This window comes from Piliocolobus tephrosceles, chromosome 7 (assembly GCF_002776525.5).
Source record: "Piliocolobus tephrosceles isolate RC106 chromosome 7, ASM277652v3, whole genome shotgun sequence".
Lineage (NCBI taxonomy): Eukaryota > Metazoa > Chordata > Mammalia > Primates > Cercopithecidae > Piliocolobus > Piliocolobus tephrosceles.
This window is the reverse complement of record NC_045440.1, coordinates 86,434,660-86,443,206: the sequence shown is the minus strand read 5'-3', so window position 1 is coordinate 86,443,206 and position 8,547 is coordinate 86,434,660.

Sequence of the window (8,547 nt, the reverse complement as noted above, 5' to 3'; positions counted from 1 at the left end):
AGGTGATGTAGGAAGAGACGAATCAGTAAATCCTGTGTCAATATTGGCTCCTAAAGGAATCAGGTGGCTCATCAAGGTAGCCATGTATAAAATATCTTATGTATCACAAACACACATATTGCCAGCCTTTATCTCACTCTGTGACCAGGCTGGAGTGCAATGGTGCCATCTCAGCTCACTGCAGCCTCCAATTCCCTGGTTCGAGCAATTCTCCTGCCTCAGCCTCCTGAGGCTGGGATTACAGGCACGCGCCACCATGCCCAGCTAGTTTTTTTGTATTTGTAGTAGAGATGGAGTTTCGCCATGTTGATCAGGCTGGTCTCAAACTCCTAACTTTAGGTGATGTGCCTGCCTGAGCCTCCCAAAGTGCTGGGATTACAGGCATGAGGCACCGTGCCTGCCCCCCATGCACATTTCTATAGGCTGAAAGGCATCACTGTGCCTGCCAGAACTTTCCAAGCATGCAGACTTGAATTCTTCAGAAAGTAGAAACACAAGTGGACTGAAAAGAGGAAATAAATGACAGTCCAGTGACTGAGCAGTAGACAGACCCTTTCTGGGAGGGCAGATTGCCCTCTGCCAAATGTATCACAATCACTCTTCTAAGAGAAGGTAAAAATACTTCTCTAAAAACATCAGGGACAATCTTTCTTCCACAGACCAAAGGTATGTGGAAGAAACCTTCAATGTCTGGGTCCTGGTTTAGAGTGTGCAGAGTGCCCAGGACTGTGCTGGACTCACTCTCTCCACTTGCACCTGCAGGCCCCTGTTAGCTGAGGGCTCCTTCTGTTCCTAAATCTCTTTCTGGGTATCTCTACTTGAAAAACAGATCCTTGCTGGTGGGGGCCATGCTGTTCTACAGAATGTAACTCCATCAGGGGTGCTGTATCCAGCCGCAAGTCAATGGTTGAGATTCTCCTGTAAGTCCCACAGAGGGACCATCTCTGTTTCCTACACAAGGAAACTGTGCACTGTTCTATTTGTGGAACATGAACCTTTCGGTATCAGAGCCTTCAGAGTTCCTTTTTGTTTCGTTCCATAAAACAAATTGTTAAAGATACAGATGAAAAGTAATGATGCACTTTTTGGATTAAGATGATGGGTAGGAGGCAGGACTAGCTTGCAGCTCTTGCTCAGAAGGACAGAGCAGTGTGTAGAGACTCACATCATGAACTTTTGCTCCAAGAACTACCGTGGGAACATACCAGGAAAGCCGAGGGAATCCACAGACCCCTTGAAGGAACTGGATCACTGCAGCAGGCTCCCTGAGATGCTGAAATACTGTGAGTCTGCTTTCTTTCTCAACAGGGAGGTCTGTGGTCTGGGGCAGGTTCTCAGCCCTGGTCACTAGCTGCTTGGAAATAGACTCGGTGCTGCTGGGGGTGCATGGTGGGGGTGAGACTGACCTTTAGGACTGTGGTCTGTGTGGGAGTGGGGTGAGGTCTGTGACTGACAGCTTTCCCCCACTTCCCTGGTGAACTGCATGACTCAGCAGCAGCAGCATAATCCCTCTGGGAATATAACTCCATTGGCCTGGGAACCACATCCCCATCCCCCATAGCAGCCACAGCAAGTCCCACCCAAGAAAAGTCTAAGCTCAGACATGCCTATGCCTGCCCCAACCTGGTGGTCTTTCTCTCCCCACTGTGTTAACTGAAGACAAAGGCCATAATCTCTTGGGAGCTCTATGGCCCTGCATATTGCCTAAGAAGCCTAAATACTTAACCACATGTCTCCAGGGCAAGTTTGCATCATCCCTATAGGATTGCAGCTGATGTACTCTTGAAAGTGCCACCTCTTAGCTGGAGGCCAGCCAACACAAAACCAGTGCACTAAACAAAAATACAACCAGGGACCCTGGCAGAGTCCGCTGCACTCTCCTGCTACCTCCACTGGAACTGGTGCTGGTATCCATGGCTGCAAGACCTGAAGACAGATCACATCACAAGACTCTGCAGACACTCCCCAGTGCCAGCCCAGAACAGGTTGCTCTGCTAGGTGGCTAGACCCAGAAGAGCAAAAACAATCACTGCAGTTCAGCTCTCAAGAAGCCCCATTCCTAGGGGAACAGGGAGAACACCACATCAAGGAAGCACCCCGTGGGACAAAAGCAGGCCTTGAATCCCAGATCTTCCCTCTGATAGAGTCTACCCAAATGAGAAGGAACCCGAAAAACAATTCTGATAATAGAACAAAAGAACAAAATAAGGACTTTTAACACCCCCAAATATCATAGCAGATCACCAGCAATGGATCCAAACTGAGACAAAATCTCCAAATTGCCAGAAACATAATTCAGAAGGTTTATTATTAAGTTAATCAAGAAGGCACCAGAGAAAGGTGAAGTTCAACTTAAAGAAATCAAAAACATGATACAGGATATGAAAGGAAAATTCTTCAGTGAAATAGATAGTATAATTAAAAAACAATCACAACTTCTGGAAATCAAGGACACACTTAGAGAAATGGCACATGCACTGAAAAGTCTCAGCAATAGAATCGAACAAGCAGAAGAAAGAACTTCAGAGCTTGAAGACAACACTTTCCAATAAACCCAGTCCATCAAAGACAAAGAAAAAAAATTTTAATGAACAAAGCCTCCAAGAAGTTTGAGACTATGTTAAACATCCAAACCTAAGAATACTTGGTGCTCCCCAGGAAGAAGAGAAAGTTAAAACTTTGGGAAACATATTTGAGGGAAAAATTAAGGAAAACTTTCCCAGCCTTGCTAGAGATCTAGACATCCAAATACACCTGGGAAATGTATCATAAAAAGATAATCACCTAGACTCATAACCATCAGGTTACCTAAAGTCAAGACAAAGGAACGAATCTTAAGAGCTGTGAGGTAAAAGCATCAGGTAACCTATAAAGGAAAACCTTTCAGATTAACAGCAGATCTCTCAGCAGAAACCCTACAAACTAGAAGAGATTGGGTGCTACCTTTAGCCTCCTTAAACAAAACAATTCTCAGTCAAGAATTTTGTATCCAGCAAAACTAATCTTCATAAATGAAGGAAAGATAGTCTTTTCCAGACAAACAAATGCTGAGAGAATTTGCCACTACCAAGCCAGCACTACAAGAACTACTAAAAGAAGCTCTAAGCTGTGAAACACATCCTTAAAAATACACAAAAATAGAATCTCCTTAAAGCATAAATCACACAAGACTTACATATCAATAACACAATAAAAAAAAAAAACCAATGAGGGCAAGAAATAGCATGATGAAGAGAATAGTACCTCATAACTCAATACTAACATTGAATGTAAATGTTCTAAATGCTCCACTTAAAAGATAGGGAATGGCAGAATGGATGAGAATTCACCAACCAAGTTTCTCCTGTCTTCAGGAGACTCACCTAATACATAAGAAGTCATATAAAGTTAAGGTAAAGTGGTGGAAAAAGATATTTCATGTAAATGAATACCAAAAGCTAGCAGAAGTAGCTATTCTTATATCAGATAAAACAAACTTTAAAGTAACAGCAGATAAAAAAGACAAAGAGGGGCATCATTTAATGATAAAAGGACCAGTCCAACAGGAAAATATCACAATTCCAAATATATATGCACCTAACACTGGAGCTCCAAAATTTATAAAGCAATTACTACTAGATCTAAGGAATGAGTTAAACAGCAACACAATAATAGTGGGGGACTCCACTGACAGTGCTAGATAGGTCATCAAGATAGAAAGTCAACAAAGAAACAATGGACTTAAACTATATCCTATACAGAATGGACTTAACAGATACTTAAAGAACATTCTACCCAACAACTGCAGAATATACATTATATCCATCAGCACAGGGAACACTCCTCAAGATAGACCATATGATAGGCCACAGAACAAGTCTCAGTAAATTTAAGAAAATTGAAATTCTATCAAGTACTCTCTCAGACCACAGTGGAATAACAATGGAAATCAACTCCAAAAAGAACCATCAAAACCACACAAATACACGGAAATTAAATAACCTGCTCCTGAATGATCATTCAGTCAACAATGAAATCAAGAAACTAAAAAATTCTTTGAACTGAATGATAATAGTGACACAGCCTATCAAAATCTCTGGGATGCAGCCAAAGCAGTGCTAAGAGGAAAGTTCATAGCACTAAATACCCACATCAAAAAGTCCGAAAGAACACAAATAGACAATCTAAGGTCACACCGCATGGAACTGGAGAAACAATCCAAACCCAAACCCAGCAGAGAAAAGAAATAACCAAGATCAGAGCAGAACAAAATGAAATAGAAACAAACAAACAAAATTAAAAAAAAAAAAAACGCAAAAGATAAATGAAACAGAAAACTGGTTCTGTGAAAAGATAAATAAAATTGATAGATCATTAGTGAGATTAAGAAAAGAAGAGAGTAGAATCCAAATAAGCTCAATTACAAACAAAATGGAAGATATTACAACTGATACAAAAGATTATTATTCAAGACTACTATGAACAACTTTACATGCATAAACTAGAAAACCTAGAGGAGATGGATAAATTCCTGGAAATATACACCCTCCTAGGTTAAACCAGGAAGAAATTCAAACTCTGATATGACCAATAACAAGCAGCAAGATTGGAATGGTAATAAAAAAATTGCCAACAAAAAAAAAAATCCAGGACCAGATAGATTTGCAGCTGAATTCTACCAGACATTCAAAGAAGAATTGGTACCAATCCTATTGACACTATTCCAAAAGATACAGAAAGAGGGAATCCTTAAATCATTCTGTGAAGCCAGTATCATCCTAATACCAAAACCAGGAAAGGACATAACAAAAAAAGGAAACTACAGACCAATATCACTGATGAACATAGATGCAAAACTCCTCCACAGAATACTAATGAACCAAATCTAATAGCATATCAAAAAGATAATCCACCATAATCTGGGTTTCATACCAGAGATGCAGGGATGGCTTAACATACATAAGTCAATAAATTTGATATACAACATAAACAGAATTTAAAACAAAAATCATATGATTATCTCAATAGACACAGAAAAAGTATTTGACAAAATCCAGCATTGCTTTATTATTAAAACCCTCAGCAAAATCAGCATAGAAGGGACATGCCTTTAGGTAATAAAAGCCGTCTATGATACACCCACAGCCAATATTACACTGGATGAGGAAACATTGAAAGCTTTCCCCCTGAGAACTGGAACAATACAAGGATGCCCACTTTCATCACTTCTATTAAACTTAGTACTGGAAGTCCTCACCAGAACAATCAGACAAGAGAAAGAAATAAAGGGCATTCTAACTGGTAAAGGGGAAGTCAAAGTGTCATTGTTTGCTGATGATATGATCGTATACCTAAAAAACCCTAAAGACACCTCCAAAAAGCTCCTAGAACTGACAAAGGGATTCAGAATGCAAGATTAATGAACACAAATCAGTAGCTCTGCTATACACTAACAGCGACCAAGCTGAGAATCAGATTGTGATCTCAACCCCTTTCACAATAGCTGCAAAACAAACAAATAAAAAAGCAAAAACAAAACATAGGAATGTACCTAACCAAGGACATGAAAGACCTCTACAAGGAAAACTACAAAACACTGCTGAAAGAAATCATAGATGACACAAACAAATGGAAGTACATCCCATGCTCACGGAAGGGTAGAATCAATAGTGTGAAAATGACCATACTGCCAAAAGCAATCTACAAATTCAATGCAATTCCCATCAAAATACCACCATCACTCTTCACAAATCTAGGGAAAAAAAGGACCTACAATGCATATGGAACCAAAAAAGAGCCCACATAGCCAAAGCAAGACTAAGCAAAAAGAATAAATCTGGAGACATCACATTACCTGACTTCAAACTATGCTATAAGGCCATAGTCACCAAAATAGCTTGGTACTAATATAAAAATAGGCCCATAGACCAATGGAACTGACTAGAGAACATAGAAATAAAGCCAAATACTTATAGCCAACTGATCTTTGACAAAGTGAACAAAAACATAAAGTGGGGAAAGGACATCCTATTCAACAAATGGTGCAGGGATACTTGGCAAGCCACACGTAAACGAATGAAATGGGAACCTCATCTCTCACCCTATACAAAAATGAACTCAAGATGGATCAAATACTTAATCTAATACTTGAAATCATAAAGATTGTAGAAGATAACATGAAAAACCCTGGTAGACATTGGCTTAGGCAAAGACTTCATGACCAAGAACCCAAAAGTAAATGCAACAAAAACAAAGGTAAATAGGTAGGACTCAATTAAACTAAAAAGCTTCTGCACAGCAAAAGAAATAATCAGCAGAGTTAACAGACAACCCACACAGTGGGAGAAAACCTTCACAATCTATACATCTGACAAAGGACTAATATCCAGAATCTACAAAGAGCTCAAACAAATCAGCAAGAAAAAAACAAATAATCTCATCAAAAAGTGGGCTAAGGACATGAATAGACAATTCTCAAATGAGGAATTACAAATGACTAGTAAGCATATGGAAAAATGCTCAACATCGCTAATTATCAGGGAATACAAATCAAAACCACAATGTAATACCACCTCACTCCTGCAAGAATGGCCATAATCAAAAGATAAAAAAATAATAGATGTTGGCATGGATGCAGTGGTGAGGGATAAAATACTGAATATTGGGTACAGTGTACACTATTCAGGTGATAGATGCACCAAAATCTCAGAAATCACCACTAAAGAATTTATTCATGTAACCAAACACCACCTGTTCCCCAAAAATCTATTGAAATAAAAAATAAAAAATTTAAAAAATAAAAGTAATGATGCTACCTTTTGTTAAACATGGAAGCACTATAGATTACTTACAGTAGAGGTGGATATCAGGGGCATATAGATTACTTATATTAGAGGCAGAGGTCAGGGGCAGAGAGGAGATGGAGACAGGAGAGAAACATAAGTTGAATTTCTAGATTTTACCAAGTGGACTAAAGAAGTCTCACTGAGTCTTTGGCAGCAGCATATTGCTAAGTGTAATGTGGGTCCTAATTTTGAAATATTTTCTGATGGCCCTTCTCCTATTGTAAAACCAATTTTTCTTTCTGTGCATTTTGTCTGCTATTATGACTTTGGGGAAGGCACCAGGTGAATGCTGCTTTCAGAAAGAAACAGGGTACAAGAGAATCTGCCGCCATACAGGGAAGGACAAACCAACCTTTTCTGACCCTGTGTGAAGAAGGGGAGAGAAGAATTAAGCAAAGATGTCAGATACTAGTGTCCTTCTTTGTCCTTATTCTTTAAGGGTCCAATCTGGGTGATAAGGAAAAGCAAGGAAACTGGCTCTTCATCAGAAGATAGGTTGCCTCTGTGTGATTCTTCCTGTATGACAGAGGCTTCCCTTTTACTGTTTCTTTCTGGAAACAAGATTCACCTGGACCCTTCCCCAGGGTCATAAATGAAGAGCTTTAGACTTTGCAACTAGAGGCAATGGTGGGGATAAGCCTTCTGCTATTAGTACTTCCAAAAACCAGATGGAACAGACCAAACGTCAGCAGACACAGATGGAGCCAGGGCCAGCCTAGGCCACCCCACAACAGAGGCCAGCAAGGATCTAGGGGGCATTATACAGATCCTGGGCCCTCTCTTCTGTCACCCAGACACCATCTGTGTGGGCTGGTATGAGTGGAGAATAAAAACCCGAAAAAAAGACTGCTGAAACCTGAACAAACTGAGATGTCCTTTACTGACAAGTTTTAATTGCCAGCCGCCCTGCCGCCACTGAGTGGGGATTGGAGACGAGGGTGGTCCCAAGGAAGATGAGATGAGCTGTAGCAAATAAAGCACAACAATCCAGCCTGGGTAACATGGTGAGACCCTGTCTCTACTAAAAATACCAAAAAATAGCCAGGTGTAGTGGTGCACACCTGTGGTCCCAGCTACTGGGGAGGCTGAGGCAGGAGGATCACTTGAGCCCTGGAGGAAGAGGTTGCAGTGAGCTGAGATCGTACCATCATGCTATTGTAGTCCAGCCTGGGCCACAGAGTGAGATCCTATCTCAAAGAGAGAAAAAAAAAGCAACAATCCTGGGTGTCACTCTCAATATATACCCAGGATCAGAGAGGTTGAGAAGAGCTGGGATTCAAAACAAATAATCAAACTCAGTACAATTCTTTAGGAAAACAGGTGAGAAAGTAAGTTGTTTTGGTTACTTGATCTACAAAGTTACCAAAACAATTCAGTGGGGAAAGGATAGTCTTTTCTACAAACGGTGCTAGGAAAGTTGGATCCTCAGGCCAAAAAACTGAACTTAAATCCTTACCTCATACCATATAAAAAATTTAACTCAAATTGGCTCTTAGACCTATGATTTGGTAGAAAACATAGAATAAAATCTTTGTAAGCTTGAGTTAGGTAAAGATCTAAGGTGAGTTTTGGAAATTTTCTATCTAAAGCAACGAGTTTTTATTCTCTGACGTGTAGAACCTGATATGTGTTCTATTTCGTTTTCCAGAATAACTCATTAGCCAAAGACTCCATGGTCAAGGCACAGAGCTAAATCCAGAAAGGCATAATAGTAAGAGATTTT